Below are 20,422 nucleotides of genomic sequence, written 5' to 3' on the forward strand. Positions count from 1 at the left end.
GGGACGAGAGTGAGTTCAAGTTATGGGAAATTTAGTTCATAACTATCAGAATTGGATTTTCCACTTTTGGGGGAAGGCCTGGTTGCCCTAAGATGTTTGCTTTTCTCCCCTTGTGCATTTTTTTCTGTGTTCTCACAATCATACCCTCCTCACTTCAGTAATCTGAAGATTTCTTCTCTTAGATTTCTCCTCCTCTACATAACATATATTGAAAATCACAGCTGGGCAAGAAACAGACAAGTCCTGTTCAAGTCTAACCTTCTGGTTCAACTGAACACCAACTATTTTCTCTAAAAGTGGCTGTGAGGATCCCAGTCAGTTTGGCTAGAAGTATGAATGATACAGGTATAAGGGGCAAATATCTTTCAGAACAAGTCATTTTTCAAAAGAAGTTGAGGCTCATGGTCACTGCTGTGCTTTTTTTGGAACTGTCATAAAAACCACTATTCTTGGTGTACAAGTTTAGTTAAAGAAAGACCTAGATAGAACTGGAAAGTAGGAAGGAAAAAAATCAAATCAAGTGAAAAGCTCTGAGTATTATGTAGAAAAAAAATCACAAAAGTACCTCAGGTGTCTTCCCCCTCTACTCCTGGTCTGATTTCAGGGCAAGGTAGAATTTTAAGTCCTGGTTTCTTTGGGAAATGATTGAACTGCTCTGAAGTAGAATATGATTTTGACCTCAAAGTAGCAAGATTTAAATATAAACCTTCTTTCAATCCCACATGCCCTCTGTAAACTATTATTTCTTGCCCCTTTCAGAGCCAAACTTCTTAAAAGAAGTTATCTATTTGTAGTACCTACTTCTTTCTCCATTCCCTTCATTCACTCCTCAAACTCCTGGAATCTGGCTTCCTCTCAGTACTCTGTAATTCTAAGAACTTCCACGTAAGAACCCAGAACTGCAACGAATGCAAATCAGGTTCCAAGAACAAGGAAAATGAGACAGCAGAGTTTATCTGGAAAACAAGAAAATCCATCTCAGGCAAATACACTGCCAGATGAAAAGCAATAAAAATTGCTCATAGATTGTCTCAGGACCAGCCAGAAACAAAGCAGCAAAGAACTTTAGAAAGACACACAAACATGAACACTGAAAATAGAAGTCATGGGACTGAAACTCAAGAGGCATAATGCCCAATGTTAACGAGTAAACAGAACTGAAATGGAGATTCTTCCATGGAGATTGTCAAAATGTAGTAACTTTGAAGTTCACCACCAAAACCAGCCAAGTTTCACTACTTTCACTATTCTCAATTTCTGAGACAAATAAATGCTGTACCATCCTATCATTAGGAAAGCATTGCACTGAAATAGCATGGTATGGTAAAGGTCCTTTGTATCTCTTATGTAAGATGCTATTTAGCTGCAGTATAGCAACTGTAATGAAGTGCTCAACTATGTGAATGTGATTTGCAATAGTATACTTCTGAACACTACCACTTATGCAACTGCTTTATTTCAACATGTTGAAAAATTTAAAGCTTTTCTGTATTTTTCTGCCTTGTATGTAAAACACTATGAAACATTCACAAGCTCTACATAAGCTGACATTGAACCAACAGAATAAATCCTGTCCAGTTAAAATAGGAACAACTGCCAAGAAACTATGAAAGACCCATATAATACATTAATGACTAAAATTCTGGTGGGAGAGGGTAAAGAAGGGGGAAAGCTGAGTTTCATTTTGGCTCAAAGTGAATAAAAAATTATATCTTAGGTTATGTCAAGGATTATGGTTACTGAATTTTATCTTCTGGTGGTGGATGGAGGAGCTCAAACAAGTCTGTAGGTGATTCTATTTGTAAGCACCTATGTGCCAAATTCATCAAATCATGAGCTAGGCATGAAGAGGGTGACTGATGAACATTTCCTAAAATGTTTAAAGACAACATTCACTGAGGATTAACCTTTACACCAAGTTCAAAAACATACAGCACCGTCAAAAAATCCGTATCAAATCACTTATGAATAGGTACCTATTTACATAATTGCTTACAACTGTGTATCTCTGCAGTTTCCTTACATGGCTATATTCTTGAACATATTTATATTGGATTAAGTTCATCTTCATATACTTATTCTTGCAAAAAATGTTTTCTAGTGTCACTTTAGTTATCAGACCTATTAAAAATTGAGAAATAAAAATCACAGAATAGATGGTTTGCTTTTCCGGTTAATCATTAGCTATGCACATTATTTACCACACTTACAACTTTCGTGGCATATGAAATCTAGCAGCTAAAATCATTCCAATCTGTTGCAAACACAAGAGTGGATCAGCTAAACAAGACTAGAAAACATACAATTTAGTTTTCTTAATATTGCTAACTCAAGCTGTTTAAAATATGAAATATAAAGTTTCAAGAATGAGTTATACATCTTCTATAGAGAAACTCCAACTACTGAATGCTGCATGGCACGCTCATCTGTGTCCATTATAGAAATAAACACTCTGGAAAATAGTTAGCTCAATATAAGTTTACAATATAATATAAAGTTAACTTTGCTAAAATGTTTTTCATTTTCTCCCTTAAGTTTGCTTGTCTCAATTCTATAATCAGGTTAAAATAATTTTTACTGTAACTACTGAGTTTCCATCGCCTTTGGGTTGCTGACAGTTCATTTCTGAGATTGGTAAGAAAACTGATTCTATTTTGGAAGAGATACAGAAAGGCAGACAACATAACAGATAGCTATTCTCTTAAACTTCATAGCTTGGAATATAAAAGCATTATTTTAGAACTTTGTTAACACGATACAATTCTAGCATTTTTCATAATTTAGATCATCTTCTTTTAGAGGATTAACTAGTGATTCTCAATAAAGACAGGGCCTAATTTTCTTAATCAACTGTGGGACTTTTTCAAACTACACAAGTACGCAAGCAAAATTTTACTGTTATGTAATTTTTTTCGACTTCAGTCACCCCAGGCACTACCATGATCTCAGAAAAAGGAATTTTACATTCTTTATGTAGTATGGGCTGAAAAAAAATTGCCCTGTATCATCACTTTATCAAAGGAAAAACTGGAACTGTATTTTGCTAAGAATTTGGTCATACAAGTTTGACTCATCGACAAATTGTTAAGAGCAGATGTGAGGTAATCCTTGTCCTTGGGTCCTAAGTAGTTTGAGACTACTTTAAAAAAAAAATCCACAACAAATTTACATGTTCCAAAATCCCATGCTAAATGCTTAACGTAATTTTGTTTAATCCTCATCATCACCCCTATGAGGCTGCTATTACCACTAAGGGTTAGAATGGTGCTAATTTTTGTAAAAAATTAGTAAGCCATTCAAGACAGATTTCAAACTGATGCAGTAGGAACCCAGAGGCCACTGATATTACTGTCCAAAACACTAAAGTCAGTCTTCATATACCATCTCCAAGAGGACCTCCCTCCTTGAAAGACTCATTAAGCGTCTGACTCTTGGGGCTGCTTTAAAATTTTCACCTGCCTGTTCTGTCTTGTCTTTATTCTTTAGCAGATATGGATGAAAGAATGTTACAGGATTTTGAATGTAAAGATCACAAATTTAGTGACTGAGTAAAAGAATCCAGAGCTTAAAAAAAAAAAAAAAGACACTCAAATGTACCCAAATGCCAAGAATACTATGATAACATCAATAATTTTAAAAAAATTATTCGGGCAAGGAGTTACTAAATTATTTTCAGAAAATTCTAGTATTTTGTCATCTGCCTAGATACTTCAGTTTCTTTTAAATACCTTTACCTTAATTTTGTCAATAGTGTTAGGCTCTTACTGGATAAGTGTCTGTTTACTTTCTGAGTATTAGACTAAACCCACACTCTAAGAAATATCCACAAAGTCAGGAAATGTGGTAGTCTTAACGCTAAAACTGATCTTCTTTTCCTTCCCTCCTTCCTTCCTGCCACCCTCAACTACCATGTATAAACTGATCCCTAGGTAATCTACACATCTTCAAAATTCATTCATGAGTATAAATAGTAATAAACCTTTGCCAAAACTTTTGTTACTAGTTGTGTGACACACCAGAGAAAAACACAAATATAAGATGTGGAGGACTGCTCTACCCTACCTCTGTACACGCACCACAGTGTTTTAAAAATACTCAACAGCTGGTTACAACCCTGGAGAATAATTCAGCTGAGGCGAGCGGGCAACAACTACATGTTTCTAGAGTTCTATAGGTGATCCAGACACTTGATGGCTGAAAAAAAAAAATCCTTGTTCTAACAGCAACTAACGCAGTACTCTTTAATGAGTTGCCTAAAATTATAACACAAATCAATGTCCTAATTCTCTTTTGAAAGATAAAAAGAATATAGGGGTTTTTTTTAAATCTACTTAAGACATTCCTAATTTCATTTTTCAGTTTCCCTAGTCCAGGTTTTTCTCTGGGACACTGAGGCTGTTCTTTCAGAAGCTGGCATCATCCACTCCTCAAATATTAATTTCATAAATGAAAGTTTTACAGAGTGTAGGATTTTCCCCCCTAAGATTATAGAGCCTTTTTTTTTTTTTAAAGCTATTAACTAGCTTTGTTTCATTTCTTTATGGCTAGATGTCCACTGGGTATAAGGCTAGAAAAATTTCTATCTACCCAAACATGACAAATTATAGAAATTACTGCATTATACAGGTCTTATTTCTGACAGACAGTATTTCTGAAAAATCTGCCGAGTTCCCCCACTACAAATTTGTCTTCCACAGTAACTCAAATTAAGGTTACTGCTTATACAAAGAAGTTATCTTATTAAAAAAAGTTTTAACTTGAACAAGGTAAGTTTGAATAAGACACCACCACCCGAATCACCACCCCCTAAAAATAATTTGTAAGAGTCTGAAACTAAGCCTAAATGTAAACCTGTTCAGCCTATTTTATCTTTATTATGCTTAAAACACTTCTGTACTTACTGAAGATCAGAAAGAAAATAGTGAAGATTTTGTTCCTTTTCTTATACTTACCGCCATTACTTGCAAAGAAGGTATTTCTGAATAACAGATATCTGCATGAGCCCTTCCCATTCATGGATAAATGAGACCAATATATGTTACCTTTGCTTAAAAATGAAACAAAGCCATTCATCTTCTGACTTGCCCGAGAAACATGACATACATAAGATCATTCTTCATAAAACTGTGTAGTTATCATCTGCATACATACGAGACAGTCCCTACCATGTTTTTGTTGTTTATAATCACTGTATGTGGCCTTTCTTTGATAGAACAATCCATTTATCAGCTATAATTTTAACTCCTAAAACGTGAAGTACATACCCCAACTGACCTAAAATGATGTTATTTCTGTTTTCAGAATAATATGGAAAAGGAAAGGAGAGAAACAGCACAAATATATCAGCATTTTTAGCCCTTCAGACACTTTCAGGAAGAAAAGAATTTCCCATCTTTTCAAACTGTAGAGAGAGTCTGAAAAAGAACAAACACACAGCACGGTTTTAGTAACACAATTGGAAAAAAATACAGTTCATTTGAGATACTGGGCGAACTAAAGACCAATGACTTTGGTTTGTCAGTTGAAAAAAAAATCAGTTCCTAAAGTAGTCGTTATTTATGGAGTTCCACAAACTAAACACTAAATGTAGTTTTAAAATAAGTTGGCGATCCATGCTACTTAAGATCCTATCTCCGCAGTATTTTTGCACACACTCTAGGTTTATTAAAAAACCCGGGTTACTCTGGAACCAATCGCCAGCCGTCTGCAGGCCTAACGTCGGTATTTCCTTTCAGCATCTCCCTGCTTTCGCGGGCAGGTATGCAGAGATAGTTTTAAACCAGGTGTGTTCACTCCTGTAGGATTTTCCCTGTCTTTTCTTTATTGCGGGGCCAAAACACTGTCCCTTTCCAGCTTGGCTGCTTTCCAACATCTACTTCTTTAGAATCTTTTGCAAATCATTCCTGTATAAAAAACCAAGGAGGGTCCGACACTTTGGGGAGGGGTATGGATGGCTGGAAAATGAATAACAAAAAAATAAAAATAACTTCGGGAGGGACAGGCCAGCTCCGTAGGTGGAAGCTGCTCCGACCAAAGACGAGAGGGTCGCCACCCGGGGTCCCCAGACCCCCCCTCCAAAACACAACCGCCCCAACTATCCTGTTAGCCGGTCTAAATGATGCTCTGTGCCCAGAAGTAAACTGACTCCCTCAATCCCCTGGTTATAGAACCGAGCAAGAGGCGTAGAAGGGACTCCGCAACCGCTGCAGGGCCGTGCAGCCCAGGCCCACTCGGCCTCTGATGCCGCCACCAGCCGCACGCGCCCTGCTCCGTCCCCAGATGCCGCCTCCACCCCATCCCCCTGGCCCCCCGATTCGGAACCCAGGCTTTCCCACTGGCTTGTCCTGCTCCTCACCGTCCCCCCTGCACCACAACTCGGCTCCGGCGCTCCCTAAAACCTCAGCCGGCTCCGCGGACTCGTCCCGGCAGTCCTAACATGGCGGCCAAGTCACCTTCGCTCCCTTCGCCCGCTTTGGACGCGTCCGACCTTGGCGCATTTTGGGCATTGTAGTTCCGGCGATAGCCTCGGTGTCCCGCCAGGCCGTGAGGAGACTACAACTCCCAGAAGGCACCGCCCCTGAGCATGGCTATTGGGGCCCTTTGGACAGAGGGATGATGTCATTGCAAAAACCCTACTGCATTCATTGTGCTACGGTCTATCCACCCCCCTGCTGCTGCTGCCGCTGCTGCTGCTGCCAGGCTTGCGATTGCCGCTCGCTCCAGCTGAGCTACGAGTAGCAGCCGCACCAGGGCAGGAACTGACTCCAGCCCTTGGACTTAGGACATCGCAACACCTTCCCTTGCGTGTGTGATTCATTCTCACATCCTTTCTGTTTATGCCTGGGGTGGGGAGAAAAATCCCAAACCAGGTGAGTTGAAGTGATTTATTCAAATGGTTCTACCAAGTTATTCCTCCCGCTGAGTTCTCAAGGCTTTCTTTCGGGAACATGGGGGTGGGAGGATTGGGGAGGTGCTCGCAAGCGCTGCTAAGCAAAAAGCTCTGTGCAATTTGGGTCACTGCAAAGAACTACTCCAGCAACCTTCCCCCGCCGGAGGACCAATGCCTGCCAGTGCCCTCGCAACTCCCCTCAACCTTTTTGGAGCCTAGGAGAGGGGGCTGGGCTGGGGAGGATGTTGGGAAATGCTCTTGGAAAATCAGAAGCAGGCAGAGGTGGGGGACTGCAGTCCTGTCACATAACGGCCCGAGTGCTGCGATTTGAGTGGGAAGGGGTGATGGCGTGGGGAGAAATGGAGACAGTGATTTAATGTGGTCGCACTACTTTGGAACATTTCTATGTCTCTTGAGCGAGCACACACTATTCATTTTTAAGACGAGCGTGCTTCTTCTGAGTAGGTTAAGTTTTGTGGGGCTTTATTATATGTGTGTGTGTCTACGTCGTTAGTCTCGCCTTTTCTGCTGATTTGAGGTGACGGTGTCCTTTAATGGTGCACTCCGTGCCAGTTAGAAACATTTCACGTGTCTGGGGAAGGTTTTCTAAGGCTGCTAGAAGCAGCATTTTTGTTAAGTGTTTTCTTCTCCCGACTGCAGGATTTCAGAATTGTTTGGAAGTGAAGCCGACAGATTTGTGCTTGTGTTGAGTGTTTTAAATTACATTGCAATAGGCTCCTTGCCACTGGCAATGGTACCATAATGAGCTGCTGTTTCCTGAGGCACAGTCACCAGTCACAAATAACGGTTTGGAGAAGGAATCATTAGGGACACCCGGGTTCAATTTACGCATTAGAGAAAAGAAAAGTTGGAAGCGCTTTTAACCTTCATTTGCCATTACTGAAAGGTACGCATGGAAGAGTGATCCTGGACAGGGAAACCAAGGAGCATAGTAGAGGTTTTGTTTGTTTATTTGGGTTTTGGGGGGCTTTTTGGTTCTGTTTTTAAACAAACTGACACGTTTAATGGGACAGGGAGCATTCTGACTTGTATGGTGTTGGCTCTCTTGTAAGAGTTATTAGGATCATTAGTGCAATAAATATGTTATTTTGAAATAAACAGCTGGCTGACTCCAGAACAGATGGGGCCAGTCTTAGCTGAGAGATGTACAACCTTGGAAATGAATGGACCTAGGGTCAACCACACCCCCTCCTGGAATGTCAAAAGGAGAAATGCCAGAGTGTTTTATGCTTAACTCCAAAATGCCAAAGCTTTTCATAGCCAAGTCAGGCAATGGGGGAAAGTCATTACTGGTTGTCTTCTGCTGCTGAACCAATTTTGTTGATTTTTAATTCAGACCACCGTTACATCTCCAAAGTTGCAGCTGGGTGATGCTTCGTTAAATGCTGCTTGTTACTGAATGCAAAGGACAGTCCATTGTATGGGCTTTGTAGTAAGGTGATTTATTGGGATGCAATGAGCAGCTTTGGGATTTGGGAAAAGATGGACTGCCTGGCTTTGCCTCTCTCTCTGTCACTCTGTTGCTTACAGCCTGCTTTTCTGAACACCCTACCCACCCCCCACCCCCTTCTTCCTTTCCCCACCCCTCTGTTTCTTGAAGTTCTTTCGGGTTCTTTCCCTTTCTCTCCATTTGCAATGCTCATTTTTCCTCTGTGTTTCAAAATCTCCCTGTTTTTGCTGGGATAGCACATCTCTTTCTCTAAATCTCTTTACAGTCTGTCTGAATACCCTCCTGTCCCTTCTCTACTGCACCCAGAAACTCCAGGGTGAATCAGACTGTGTGAATATTTATCCTACAGAGTCCTTATTGAAGAGGCTTTGCCTTTTCTTTTTCTTGCAGTTGGTGCTTGGTAGGATGAACGGCAATGAGCCTGACCCCTGGGCCTGGTTTGTGGCTTCTGTGACAGACATAATTTGTCCCTAACAGCACGTGGGCAGTGAACTGTTGCAGTTGAGCTCATGTCACTTTTCCTTTCATTGGTACCTGTGTTAAGAACTGACAGTGGGTTAGCAAGGTTTTTAAATGCCCTACACAGAATGTTCTCATAATTCCCAAAGAATAAGTAGACTTTGAATAGCGGCTTTTGCCTCATTTAATATGCTTTCTTTTTTTTTTTCTTTCTCTGGTTCAGTAAATGGTGGGAAATGTCCCAACCCTTCCCTTCCCTGTTGATGGCTGAGGAGCAGTCCAGGTGGCCAGACTACCCATATGGGGTTTGTTTTTTTTTTTTTTGGAAGTTGCTTGGAGCAACAATAGTATTCCCTCCTGTAGTTTCTTCTCCTTTGCAGATGAAAGAAGTTTGCTGTTTCATACGCCAACTATTAAGGAGGAGGGCGTGGTGGTGGTTATGTTTATTTGTGTAACGGCTGTGCTTCTCTAGGCGTGAAGAGTCTAACTGCTGCCCATCTGGAGGCAACTAGTGTGACAGGCAGATTCAGAAGCTCTCATCATCCACCTCTCTTATCGCCTTCATTCCTGTTTCTTTTTCTCAGTTGCTCCATCTCCTACCCAGGCTTTTTGTTGTTTGAGGAAATAGAAACGAGCTGAAGGGAAGGTTAGATTTGGCCCACTGTCTCTGTGACCTTGAATAACTATGCATTTCTTTCTCCCTCAGTTTAAATCTTTTGCAAAAGGATAAGGATCCTTGGTCCTTGGTTTACTTGGCCTGATGTTATAGCCCCAGCCTGTCCTTCTGACAACAGATACTATGAGCAGCTACTGTGTTCCAAGACTGGATACATCAGTGAAAAGGGAAGCTCCCCCTGCCCTCACGGAATTTATGTTCTAATAGGGGAGAGAGTCATTGGAGAAGTAATTGCAAGTGCTATGGCCAAAGGAGATGTACTACAAGGTGGGATGGGTGTGCTTAATGTGGTGTGCTTCTCTTGTCTGGGGGAATCCGGAAGCCTTCCTGTAAGAAGTAACATTTAAAGAGACTTGGAGAGTAAGTGGAAGTAATTTAGGATGTCAGTGGGTGGTGCTGAGAGGGGGACAGAGGGTTTCTGACCAGGTAACTGCGTGTTCAAAGTACAAAGGAAAGCGTGCTGACTATGAGTATTTAAAAGGTTAGTCACTATAAGGGGGCAGAGCAAGAGGAGAGAGACCAGAATGAAGAAAATTGAGGCTGGAGAGGAGGACAGAGTCTAGAGAGTGGGCAGTTTCCTGAACCACAGGTGAATTTGGTCGTTACTCTAAGTGAAGGGCTTTAATTAGCTAGATGACTTACACATGCAGGCAGAATGATACTAGAAACATCACCATGGCTGTTAGGTGGAGAAGAGATGGGAGAGAATTGGCCGAAGTGAACGTGAGATGAAGTAGCAAGTAATTTTTGTAGGCTTCTTGCTCAGTGGTGGTGACTTGGATCTAGGGTGGTGGCAGGGGGCTTGGGGAGAAGGGACGAGATTGGAGAGACATGAAGTTTGAAGATTATAGTTGATGAGATGGTTGATTGATTGGTTGTGGGGATAGGGAAAAGATGAGCGTAGTCAAGGTGACATGAGTTTTTCCTTGAGCCACTGGAGATGCCACTTACTAGAGAAAGAGAACAGTGGTTGGGGACCAGATTTTTGTTTGTTTGTTTTTTTGAGAAGGAGAGACTTTTGGACATACTGAGTTTGAGGTTCCAGAAAGACGTACGTCTAAGTTCTTTCTCTCACTCACCTTGTCCGTGTGTAGGATGCACCATGGTGGAAGGGAGGAGCGCTCTAGTGAGGCTTTCAAAGACTGAGTACTACTTATTTATTAGCTGTATGATGTTTGACACATATTCTTTTTCTGAGCTTTAGTTTCCTCATCTGTAAGATATATTTACTCCACTAATTTATACTGATCACCAGCTATATGTGTGCTGTGCTCGGAATACAGCATTGAATAAGATAGTGTTTGCTTTGGAAAAATTCACTCAGGTGAGGGAGAGAAACATCAATAATCACTGACAGAGAGGTCTGTAAGTGATGCCTGGAGAGCATAGCCCCAGGGGAGGCTTTTTTGCTTCTTTACTGAGATGGGATGGGGCGGTGTTCACAAGGTGGTAGGTGATCTTTGACCTGAGACACGGGGACAGTGGAAAAAACTCTCCAGAGTGGGTTCCCAGGCACCTAATAGAGCACTTTGCACAAACTGGAGAATTTGGATGTTTGTCGATTGAGTAAACTAGCCTAAGTCATAAGGGCCCATTCAAAAGCAGGAAATAGCAACGCATTGGAAGATGCCAGTTAGCAATGCAAATATAAAATGTGAAATGCTTTTAACAAATACATTGAAATGAGGAGACCTGACTCTGAGGAGACTTGCAGCCTTTGAGATGTTTTGTGAATGACTGTCAGGGGAAATTCAGAAATATTTCAGATCTGGTTTCTTTTGAGGCTGAACTTCCTTTATTCCAGTTAGTTTCTCAAAAATAATTTTGATTGTATAGAGTTCCCTGAATCAGTGCATTTCAGACTTTTGAATTTTATAGATAAATAAAAATACAAAAAAATAAGATAAAATTGTGTGAGATAAAAACCTTGCTGCTAAGGATTATTTTTCCATAGTAAAGATATTTTAAAAATATGTCCTCCTTTGCTTTATCTCATGAAATAAAAGGCATTTAATATCAAAAGTTGCAGAAAAAGCATCATTTTAAAATTCAAAATATATTTAGCTTTATGAAAAATTCCCTACATTGTCTTTATTTTTATTTTTTTTTCATTTTGTTGCAGAGTAGTAAAAAACAAGACAAACAAACACCAGAATGTTATAATAATTTATAGGACGATTGCCCTATTTTCTTGGCCACAGTAGAAATGTGGCCCATCTCCAAATAAGATTTCCAAGTGTGGAAGAATTTTATATGGAACACAGAGACTTTGTTTTCAGTTTCTTCTGCATGGGAATCCAATCCTTGAAAGCTAGGCAGGCCTTCTCAAGATTCGTCCGTCTAAGGTAGGGCTTCTTTACTTGTCCTTGGAGGATCTTCAGGGATCCTCATGAACCCGGGAGATCATATGTTAAAGTGTGTGTGTTTGTGTGTGTATGTGTGATAAGTTCACATGTTCATATGCACATTTTTCTATCACTACATATGTGTCCTCTAGCAAGTGACTTAACCTCTTTGAACCTCTGTTTCTTTGCACGATTGTTATGAGGCTTAAATGAGATAATATATTTCAAAATGTCTGGCACTATGCCTGGGATGGCTGGTGCTCATGGGAGCTGTTTTTTGACATTATATTTATTTATTGTTTTCAATATTTTATTTATTGGCTGATGCTTTCTTAGTACCCACAGTGACCCAGTGAAGAAAAAGATAACTCAGTGTAACTAGACAACTTGATGCAATGGGAAGTACACAACATTACCAAGGTAGAGTTCTTGCCAGAAATGTTTAACTTAAATCTAATCATGAGGAAAGAAACAGGCAGATCCAGATTGTGGGACATACTGCAAAACAGCTGGCCTGCGATCTTTGAAAATGTCAATGTCATGACAGAGAAAGAAAACAAAATAAAACAATGTATGGGGGACTGATCTAGATTAAGGGAGATTAAAGAGCTATGACAACTAAATGCAACATGCAACCCCTGATTGGATCCTGGACTTTTAAAAAAAGCTATGAAAGACACTAGGGGCACAATTGGGGAAATTTGAATGGGAGCTGCATAGGAGATAATCGGTAACAATGTCCGTTTTCTTGGATGTGATAATCATTCCGTCTGCTTAGGCTGACATGTTGTGGATACTGGTGTCTGGATCAGTTGCGGTTCCTGATTGTCGTCTTTAGGCAGGTCACAGCAGAGCTAGAAGACATCAAGGCGTTCTTCAGACGATAGTGATGTTCTTGGTCACTGCAAGTAGTGAGTCAGCCTGTGGACTGGAATACCCTTTGTTGGGGGATATTGTAAGTGATCTTTTCTGTCCTTTCTAACCACGATCCTGTCATTCCCTAAGAGTGCAAACTTCTACAGCTGGCACTCTTTATATCTAGAGGTAGTAATGCAGGTGGAACTAGCTGTTTGCAAAGTGAAGAGGGAAGGATGGAAAAGAGGACATAAATATATATCTTAAATTAGTTTTTTGATTCTAGACATAAGATTAATCAAAATTCATCACAGAAATACACAATGAACTACAAAGGAAAAGTTCCCCTTAATTCCACCCTACATAGTCAGCTGTTGTGATTTCAGTGTGTATCCCTGTCAGTTCCCCCCACCCCTATGCTTATGACATTATTATAGTACATATTCTGCTTGCTCTCTTTTACTTAACATATTTTGTGCATTTGCCCCGTGTATTTGCAGGTTCTAGGCTACCCTTTTTAGTGGCTGTTGGACACTGCTGCGGTGAGCATTTGAGCATGCATCCTTTTGTAATGACCTCATGGGAACATTTCTGTAGGATTTATTTCTAGGGTTGGAAATGCTGGGTCAAAGGGCATGAACAGGTTCCCTTTAACTGCCCCCTGATTTAAATTCTCATCGCCATCTTTGACAGTGCCATTTCTATGTACTTTTGCCAAGTCCTTTAGCTACTTGGGCTACCCTCTCTTACTAAGGGAAGGAAGTTGTGATGGTGGACAGAAAGGGGGCCAAAATGGAATTTGCGTTCCTGCTGGTTTTTGTGCTGGCTGCAGTAAAGGTTGATGTGTAAATAACATGGAAACCTCTGGAAGAGAGAAAATATTTTATCCTTGTCTGCAACACAGCACAATTTTTTAAAAAGTGAATCAAAACAATAAAGCAGCCAAGACTCTTCCCCAGAAAATCCTTCAGAAAAAAGTAATTTTGGAGTTAAGGTTAACTTCACTGAAATGCAGACCCCATCAATCTCGAGATGAAAATAACCTCTTCTGCTCACTTCCTCTCCATGTCAGTCACACAACCACACACGAAAGGGGAATTTAAGTACCATTCTTAATATCTGAAGCAGGTAGTTAAAAGGCCTGATTGTTCATCTTTCTGAATATCAACAGAAGGAATCCCAGAAGGCAGATTTCTGGCATTTTTTTGTAGAAAAGGCCTGAGTTTAGGAGTGGCCATTGGTGACTCAACCTGTCCCATTGGAAACCCTGTGATCACCAAGCTATGATTATTTCCATTCTTTTAGCCAGTTATTTTCATTCTTCTGTGGCTGGGTGGAGCAAACACAAATATGAGCTGTGGGATAGATGGCTCATTTAACTTTTCAGGCCTCAGTTGATTCATCTCTAAAGTGGGGGTTATTGTGAGGCTTAAATGAGATAATGTGTACAATAGGGCTTTGGCAACTTTATGTTGTTAAGGTGCTGCTGTCTGTGACTGGACCAGCTCATATTAATCTTTCCTTTAATTCCAATGGCATTTGTAGCCCAAAGGACTGTCCTTAGGCATTCTGTCCCATAATACCTTACTGTTAACGTCTTCATCCAGTGTTTGTCAGCTTAAGCTACGTGCAAATCCCTGTGCTGAGTGTTCTGATAGGGAAACAAAAGTAGAACCAGCCAGGAGCTTTCCTTCTTCTCCACTTTTATTCTAGGAGACTAATATCTTTTAATGAGAATCTTCAATAAGATATGCTTTACAAAGATGTAGTATGTATGCTGTCTTATTCTCTCAACCTGGTGGTCGAATGTAGCTCCATTTTTCCGTATGAGTGAGGAAACAGTTCTTAGTGAGGTTAAGCAACTTACTGTTTTGTTTTTAAAAATTACCTAACTTAAAAAAATTTTGCATCCTTGGCAAAATGGTGTTGAGAGGCTTAAACATAAAGCTTAGTTATCAGAGAGCCGTAAGTTTATTTACTGGTTTCATGCAGGTTAACTTTCTTCAGTTATTTTATCTTAAGAAGGAATAATAAAACCATTTCATGCATTGTTTTGAGTATTAAAATGTCTACCAATATACAGAGCATGCAATCTTTGCTAGTACGTGGTTTACTTTCTTTATATATATATATATAAAATTGAAGTATAGTCAGTTTATAATGTGTCAGTTTCTGGTGTACAGCATAGTGCTTCAGTCATACATGAACACACATATATTTGTTTTCATATTCTTTTTCACCATATGTTACTACAAGATATTGAATACAGCTCCTTGTGCTATACAGTGTAAACTTGTTTATTTTGTATATATATTGGTTAGTACCATGGTTTACTTTCAATCAATAGTTTTCCTCTATCCTTTCCTAGAATCATTAGAATAACTAGGTAAGACCACTTAAATTGTGTCTAGGACAGAATCAGTACTCAGTACTCCTCTTTTTCTATCAATCCAGTGTTATTTTTTCATAAAGAAAATTTATCATAAAATAAAAAAAATGTGCAGGTAGGTAGATTTTCTGCATCTCCAGTTGCTTCCTGTTTTTGCTTTACCTTCTGATCAAAAGTATAAAGTTTATGAAGGCAGGATTGGCCGGCTGGAGGCATTTACTTTGATTTGCTTATTCTCCCTCTATGCATAGGAGGAGGAGCTTTCTGTAGATCTACTGAGGTGCAACTGTGACGAGAAATATCATAGCACCCAGTAGGTGCCAAATGGTTTACATGCTTTGATTTTTTTTCCCAACTTATTTTGAAACATTTCAAACATATAGAAAAATTGCAAAAATGTTACAGTGAACACCCTAGACCCTTCATCTAGGTTTATTTGCTTTCTCTTTCTGCCTGCACACATGTACACACATACACACACATTCACTTTTTTTTTTTCTAAACCACTTAAAAGTGAGTTGCAGACACCACAACACTTGATCTCTAAGCACTGGAGCATATATCTCTAAAGAATAAGGACATTTGCTGCTGTAACCACAATATCATTACACTGAAACAATATTTTTCAGATTTCCCCAGTTGTTCCAATGTCCTTTATAACTTTTGGGGGTGTGTGTGGAGGACCCAGGATCTAGTCAAGGATTACTTACACAATGTAGTTGTGTCTCTTCAGTTTCCTTTAATGTTGCTAAGTTCCCCTGCCTTTTTTGTCTTTATAACATTGAATTTTTAAAGATTCCAAGCCACTTTGTAGGCTGTAAATAGGATTTGTCTGACTGTTTTCTCATTCTTAGACTCAGGCTTAACATTTGCGGTAAGAATTCCCCACATGTGATGCCACACTCCTCCCCTTTTGTCCCATTACGTGACATATAATGTCAGTTTGCCACTTCGCTAGTGACGGGAGGTTTGCATTTGGATGAGGTGGTATTGCTTGATCTCTGCATTGTAAAGGTACCCTTTTCTCTTTGTAATTAATAAAATTATTTGTGGGATGATACTTTGAGATTGTTTGGACATCTTTCCTCAACAACTTGCATCCAGTGGTTTAAGCACCTATTGCTAATCCTGGCCTAGGTCAGTTAATATCTATAAAAGGATGATTTCCTAATTCTCTTTCCTTCTATGTTTGTTTCCTGGCATTGTTCTGATAGATTAGCTTTTGGCTCCCTTCTTTTTTATTTATTTATTTATTTATTTAATTATCTCTTGGACCCCTGGATTCTTTTTCTCCCCAATGTGTTACAATCCCTTACCAAATTTCTGCCTCCCCTCCCCCCACATTTATGCTTTTTGATAAAAAAATTATCCCAAATTTGGCCAAGGGGAGCCTGTCTTATCTTATTTAGCCCCAGGAGTGACCTGAAAAGTAGGTAGGATTTTTACAGAGTGAGGAAATTAAGGCTTAGAAAATACAAGTAACTTTCCCAGAGTCTTGTAGCTAGTCAGCAGAGAAGGCCAGATACAGACCCTGTGCCGACTAACTCTAAAGTGCTTCCTGCTATTGGTCCTGTCTCCTGGCTGTCCAGGAGCACAATGTCACCCGAGGAACCAAGTTAAAAAGAGAGCACGGTCATTGCGTCATTGTTGCTAACTGCAAATGGTTGGAAACAACCGTAAGTGGGAAACTGGTTAAATAAATGGGTATGTTCACAGAAGGGAAAGCTGTTAAACTACAGACAAGAATTAGGGTTTCTCTAAGTACCGCTATGTGAAGATCTCCAAGGATATACTAAGTGAAAGAAGGATGGTGCAGAAGAAGTGCTTATTTTGTGAAAGAAGTGGGGATGAGAAAATACATGAATTTGCACAAAGGAATCCTGGAAGAATATAAAATAACATAACGATTACTGGTAGAGGGCAGTAGGAGTGAGTGTGAGGTGTGTGAGTGTAGTGAGATTCCTTAAGATTTACTGTGTTGTATAACGCTGTCTTTTAAAAATTGCTTTATTGAGATATAATTCACACATCACATAATTCACCCATTTAAACTGTACATACACTTCATTGGTTTTTCATATATTCAGAGTTTTGCAGTCATCACCACAATCAATTTAGAATATTTCTATCATTCCCAAAAGAACCCCTGTACTCGTTAGCAGTCATTTGCTATCTTCCTCACCCTGGCCTCCCAGCCCCAGGCAACCACTATTCTACTATAAACTTGCCTAATTCTGAACATTTCATATAATGGCATCAGGGCACTATAAGGTCTTGTGTGACTGGATTCTTTTATTAGCATAATCTTTTCAAGGTTTATCCCTGTTGTCCCTTGGATTAGTACTCCATTCTTGTTTTATTACCAAGTATTCCACTGTGTGGATATACAGTATTTTACTTATCCATTCATCACTTGATGGACATTGGGTTGTTTCTACTTCTGGGCTGCTGTGACTAATGCTGTTATAAATATTTGCATACAGTTTTTAATTGGACATTTGTTTTTATTCAGTTTGCATCTGTGCCTAGGGGTATAATTGCTGGGTCAACTGGAAACTTGGTGTTTGAACTGGAAACTTTGTATTTGAACTAGAAACTTTGTGTTTAAACTGCCAAATTGTTTTTCAAAGCAGCTGCACCATTTTACATTCCCTCCAGCAATATGTGAGGGTTCCAGTTTCTCCATGTCCTTGCCAACACTTGTTATTACCTATCTTTTTTTTTTTTATCATACCCATCCTAGTGGGTATATCACAAGGTGTTTTGACCCATATGAATGTGTTACCAATATGATATCTACTTCAGAATAAAAGAAAATTATAAAAAATTAGAGGTAAACAACAGCCCCAAAAGAAAACTTTCAGATGACCAGCTGAAGGGTCAGGATGTGGCAAGATGGCCTTAGTGGAGGGATGACTTCAGGTTTTCCTTGTTCAGCCTAGTGTCCTGATACACATTTACATCGTCTGCTTTTTGGTACCGGCTGACTTTTCTTCCTTGAGTGCTCTCTTTGGTCATTGCCGAGAGAGTGAGGGGCTTGGGTGTGAAGTGCTGGCCTCAGGGTTTCTTGCATTTTAGAAGCAGCCCTAGAGACAGGGTGGTTAGGACTGTGTTCATTTTTAAGACCAGAGGAAGTACCAGGATTCTGTGGGCCATGACGTCCCCACTTTAGTTTCCCCTGTGCACACAGTGAAGGCATTAGACAAGGCTGCTTTAGCCATTGGTAACTGGTCTAGGAGGCAGTGGGATGCTTTAGAAGAATCCTGCATATGGAAGCCTATAACCTGGAGTTTGAATTTGCGTTCTGGCGTTTTTCTCTGAGCCTCAGATTCCTCATCCATGGCAGAGAAGCCTGGACTGAAGTATCTCCTCACAAGGTACTTCTTAATTACAAAGGAGGCGAGAGTAACTTTACAATGATGGACCTGTTTTTACTAAATGATCAAAATTAATCCACTGATGAGGCAAATCAACATCTGAGAAAGACCCATCACTTGTGCGGCATTCCTGTCAAAAGTGCATAACATGAACTGGATCATGAGGAAATATCAGATAAACCCAAAGTGAGAAGCATTCTAAAAAATAAATGAACTGTACTTTTCAAAAACGCCAAGGTCATGAAAGACCAAGACTGAGGACTAGTTCTAGGTTAAAGGACACTAAAACACATAGAAACTAAATATAACACATGATCCTAGACTGGATCTTGGACTGGAGAAAATTTTTTTCTTTTGACATAAAGGACGTTGTCACTTTTATGTAGAATCTAAAAAATAAAACAAATGAATCAATATAACAATACAGAAATACTCACAGATATAGAGAACAAACTAATGCTTACCAGTGGGGAAAGAGAAGGGGGTGGAGCAAGGTGGGGTAAGGGATTAAGAGGTGCAAATTACTATGTATTAAATAAGTATGCTGCAAGGATATATTGTACAGCACAAGAAATATAGCCAATATTTTACAGTAACTTTAAATGCAGTGTAATCTATAAAAATTTTGAATCACTATGCTGTACACCTGAAACTAATATAATATTGTAAATCAGCTATACCTCAACAACAAAAAAATAACCAGGATGAAAAAAAGCACATTGTTTGGTCAACTGGTGAAATTTGAATAAAGATTGAGACTAGATTATAGGATAGCATCAATATTAATTTTCTGATTTTGATAATCATATTATGACAATATAAGAGAATGTCCTTTATTTTTAAGGATTTAGAAGTAAAGTAATATCTATAAACAGAAAGAATAATAAAGCAAATGTGGTAAAATATTTACACTTCGGTAGTCTGGGTGAAGGGTTATATAAATTCTTAGTAATTTTCTTGAAGGTCTTTTTGGTTGTTAAATCTAAAATCAATTCAAAATAAAAAGTAAAAGAAAAATACCATAAGATATCACTCATATGTGGTATCTAAAAAAAAAGGGGGAGACTATGAACTTATCCACAAAACAGAAACAGACTCACAGACTTAATAAACAATCTTATGGTTACCAGGGAAAGGGGGTGGGAGGGAATAAATTGGAAATTTGAGATTTACAAATGTTAGCCACTATATATAAAAATAGTTTAAAAAAAGTTTCTTTATATAGCACAGGGGACTATGTTCAATGTCTTTAATAACCTGTAATGGAAAAAAAATGAAAATGAATATATGTATGTATATACATGACTGGGATATTGTGCTGTACACCAGAAAGAGACACATTGTAATTGACTGTACTTTAATAAAAAAATAAATAAATAAAAATAAAAAAGTAAAAAAGGAGGGAGGGGCCACGCCAGTACTTAGAGCATAGTGTCGTGAGGATTTAACCCGGTCTTGTGTGTCCAGTCTCAGACTGGTGCCCTTCACCTGGTGGCCTCGAAGTCATGTGGGTGTCCTGGAGGGACAAGGCAGCCAATAGCCCTTCACCGTTATTTAGAAGCCAAATTAAAATTGACACATGGCATATGGGGACAGTATTGTTCTGAATCCAAAACTGGGACACATGGTCTGACAAAGAATTTTTTCTCTTATGTATAGGTTAATTTAACTGCAAAGTCTTACCAAAAATATATATCAAATCACAGTTAGTCATCCATTTAACAGATCATCTCAGTATAGCGTTAAATTTACATGAAATCATGATTGTCCCAGGAAAGTTAGGAGATATGGTCCCTTGGGGCCACCTTTGGGCCAGTGTTAGCATTCAGGCAACTTTCTCTTTCCTTCTCTTTTTTCTTCCCTTTCCTCTCCTCCACCACACAACCAAGTTTCTGATCTCATCTCAGAGAGCCATTTTAATTAGCCTCGGCAAATGTTAATTGTTTCGGCAGACAAAAAGA

At 39.4% G+C, this 20,422-nt stretch overlaps 1 protein-coding gene across 1 annotated transcript in view; it reads left to right on the forward strand.

The window, feature by feature from the left end:
- The first annotated feature begins 6,626 nt into the window (after positions 1-6,626).
- Positions 6,627-20,422, forward strand: part of RAB30 (RAB30, member RAS oncogene family) — an 89,515-nt gene continuing 75,719 nt past the window's right edge. The window contains exon 1 of the mRNA XM_015244671.3: positions 6,627-6,869. The gene's annotated coding sequence lies outside the window, so the exon portion shown is untranslated. The remainder of the gene's footprint in view (positions 6,870-20,422) is intronic.

This window comes from Vicugna pacos, chromosome 10 (assembly GCF_048564905.1).
Source record: "Vicugna pacos chromosome 10, VicPac4, whole genome shotgun sequence".
Lineage (NCBI taxonomy): Eukaryota > Metazoa > Chordata > Mammalia > Artiodactyla > Camelidae > Vicugna > Vicugna pacos.